The sequence below is a fragment of the Arachis ipaensis genome, chromosome B07, assembly GCF_000816755.2.
Source record: "Arachis ipaensis cultivar K30076 chromosome B07, Araip1.1, whole genome shotgun sequence".
In the NCBI taxonomy this organism is placed as follows: Eukaryota; Viridiplantae; Streptophyta; class Magnoliopsida; order Fabales; family Fabaceae; genus Arachis; species Arachis ipaensis.
This window is the reverse complement of record NC_029791.2, coordinates 112,188,496-112,192,309: the sequence shown is the minus strand read 5'-3', so window position 1 is coordinate 112,192,309 and position 3,814 is coordinate 112,188,496. Positions and strand designations below refer to the sequence as shown.

Below are 3,814 nucleotides of genomic sequence, written 5' to 3'. Positions count from 1 at the left end.
AACCAAAAAAATGATAAAGACATATTACTTAGTAAAAATGAGACATGCTATTCATAAAATTTAAAGCAAATAACAAACCATTTGGCACCATCATATCTAAGCTTGGGAGCACTTGTGCTGGAGTGACCAGTGGCAGTGGATGTTCCTTGACCCTGAGCATCTTGGGTACTATTAGAGGTGGTTTGTCTTTCCCCACAAGATCCTACTCGACTGGGAGCCCCAATAGCTGGATCACTTTGCACACCATGTGAGGCAGTGCTGGAAGTTTCATTAGCTTGTTGAGTGCATGATCTTGGCACACCCGGATTAGGCATCATGTGTATCTGAGGCTCCTGACGGGAGGGGGTAGTAGTAGCAATAGGTGGCGGTCTCCCATTGGTCAGGGCAGTCATGTCGGATGATGACCTAACGAGAGAGTATGGATCTGCATGCAAGTCAAGGAGGTGACCGGTAGAAAGCCTAGGCCTCCCCTTTCATCCTCGGCCACGGCCACGGCTACAGCCACGACCACGACCGCTATCTCCATCTCTACCAACCATATTTATTCCAGCTTTTCAAATTTTTTTATGTGGGGGCTGCTTCTCAATACTGTATTAAAAGGTAAAACAGAAAATTAAAGAAAAGCATTAGATGCCAGATGAACTTGTATATGCAGAAAAGAAAAAGCTCAATTAGATGCAGAAAAGAAAAAGATAAAAGAATGTGGACAATTTATATTCAGATACAGGGATGCAGCTAAACAGTTAAAAGAGTTTGGCAAGTTAATACTCATACAAAAATATTTAGAAATAGTGTTTCATCAGTGCATCTATTTAGGTATGCAACAAAATAAGAAAACCATCGTACAAGATGGCTATTATAGTCTTTCCTTAACAGAAATATATTTCACCAGTTGGAATTTAGAGTATGAATATAAGATTATACAAAAAAGAAACAGTGGCACGGAGAGCGCACCAAACATACTAGCACAGTGTTCAAATGAATTCTTCTAGACTCTAGATTGAATACATATAGTCACATTTGAAATGAATTAATAGCATGTTACCTCTTGACTGAAAACCGTATCAAAGTTCCAACTTTGATAACATGTCTCTTGTGAGATTTGCTTGCATACACATCTTGCTCATGTTTCTACAATAAACGACACAGTACATACATAGACCACATCAGTTCTAGTAATTATGAACACAATCAGATTTAATGGATAGCAACCACTAAACATTCTTGGCAGATACTCACAGTTTTGTACACGAATTCTTCCCTAAAGTCTTTCTCGGTTACAATCGCAGAAGAAAATCCAAGCACGACAACATGAATGGAATCTTGTGAAAGCTTAACAACCTTCCCCTCTGAAAGCAACAGTTATCAAATGAACCCTATAAATTATTAGTGGTTAGAAAATTAAAACTACTCCTATCACATGTTGTCATATAATCCTGAACCCTATAAATTTAATAAGATTTCTCGCTATGAAGCATTTTCCTTGCGAAAACAAGAACCAAATTGCAAACAAGTTCATTCATCGATTCCATCATTCATAAAACAAAACCTAAAATGAGGAGTTGAGTAAACCTAAAAGCATATCAGGCTTTGGAGAAAAAAGCAACAAATCCAGTAAGGAACACCGAAATAAGGAATAACACCAGTAAAGAGTTCAGTAAAAGTCAAAAAACAATACCTGCTTCTTGTAAGCTTAATTGAGAGAGAGCGGAGAAGGACCAAGGTAGGAGGAGCGACGGCGGCAACAGAGAGAAGGAGCATCGGCGGCGTGGCAGTAGCGGAGTGACAGGCGGCACGAGCAAGAGGAGCGAAGTGGGGAGCGATAACGACACGACAGCAATAGAGCGCGACGGCGGCGCTAGCAAACGGAGTGACGGCGGCGCAACCGTGACGCCGAAAGCGGAGAATGAGGGTTGGTGAATTTGGGGTAAAATGAGGGTTGATGAGGAATTTGGGATAAAATTGTGTTTCTGAACTTGGAGGCGGGAAGTGGGCGTGGGGCTGATGTTTTCAGCAATAAAAATCGACGATGGTATTGTCGATTTTAATTTGAAAAAAGCAACGACTTTCTCGTCTATTTTATACATTAAATCTACACCATTTATTTGATTTTAGAAAGCAATCTGGACCGTTCAAATTTGTCAATGGAACTGTTGTCGATATTTTAAATATCAAAATAGACGTCTTTTCCGTCGATTTTAAAATAAAAGTATTTCCAACCCCTGGTTCATCAATAATATGACGATAGTTAAAAAAGGTTTAATGCAGCGTAAAAAAATTGACGACAAAGCCGTCGATTTTATTATTTTATTTTTAAATTTCTTTTTTTTTTTTTAAATTATCGACAACAAGCCGTCGAAAAATATCGACGGCAGAGATAGCCGTCGATTTTTTGCGTCGAAAAATACGCCTTTTCTTGTAGTGTTTCATGATATATTACTACTTATTTCTCTTAATTCCCGCTTTTATTTAGAAATAAGGAAAAAATAAGGTGCACATTGTGGGTTCAATTTGCAATCCCATTACTCAATTATCTACATGATCACCAAGCAATTGAATACATATTTATTCTCCAATTTGAAAAACTTAACAAATACATTGGTAAGCATATTGGTTTAACCTTTTATTTAGTATATTTATTTATGTTATATCTGTAATCATATTATATCTATTTTTACGTATATATCTTCTTAAAAAATACTCTTAATATTACCACATGGTGTATTAAATACATATTTTAAAATTAACTGTAATATATGCTAAAAATAAAAATTAAACGAAATAGATATTAAAAACACAAACACATGCACAACCCATTTAATGCAACTCCAAACACAATCACAGCAAAGAACTCCCTAACTCACCTATTTAACAACCTCACCTACTTTCATAAATCTACCTAGCAATTCTCCTCTTTTCCTGACCAAGATCATGATACTCATCATATCATAATTGGGTCTAATTGCTACCTGTTACAACCAAGTCCACAAACAACCCTAAACCCAAATAAGTGAACAAACTTAGCGACCACTCAACGATAAAAAGAACAACCCATCGCGCCGTCACGTCCTCGCCATCGCCACCCACCCATCGTATCGTCACGTGCTCGTCATTAAAGTAGATTAATAAAAACGATTAATAACTACATTAAAGTTGATACACTTAAGACCAGATTAAGAAAAAACGAACAACGCATGACATGCTACTTTTTTATCAATCAAATGATTATAATTCAAATTAATTTTAATAAAACAACTTAAAATTATAATTTCAATTTCATCACGTGCATGACATGGGTTATTACACTTGTTTTAAGATTAAAAATTGAAATTCCAACTAAATCTCTTATAAGAATAAAATAAGTTTAGAAATCATATTCTAACAAATTTGAAAATAAATTTCTAAAAAATACACCACAAAATCTATATTTTACACAGATAAAAACCACTTAAATTTTAAAACCTATACTCACTACTTAAATCTCTCTTCAAATCAAATTTTAAAACCTATCTACTTCTATTTAACATACTAAAATTGGGTTTTTTCCCGACTAATGAAAGTAATATGTCAATTTCTTATCAATTCATTTTTTTCCAAAATGAAATCACTATTCACTTTTCTAAATTTCTTTTAGAAAAATATCTTTATTATTATAATTATATTACAATTAGCATTTAATAAATAATGCATGATCATGCTAATTTAGAAAAATATCTTTATTATAATTATATACAATCAATATTTAATGCATTATCAACTAATGAAAATGAGGTGTCAATTTCTCATGAATTCATTTTTCCTCCAAAATAAAAGT

The 3,814-nt window shown here is 34.6% G+C and overlaps 1 long non-coding RNA gene across 1 annotated transcript; it reads right to left on the bottom strand.

The window, feature by feature from the left end:
• LOC107608637 lies at nt 1,023-1,634 on the bottom strand. Its single transcript, XR_001612953.2, has 3 exons — nt 1,573-1,634; nt 1,240-1,349; nt 1,023-1,131 (listed from the first exon to the last, which is right to left on the bottom strand). It is a non-coding gene; the product is annotated as an uncharacterized LOC107608637 (long non-coding RNA).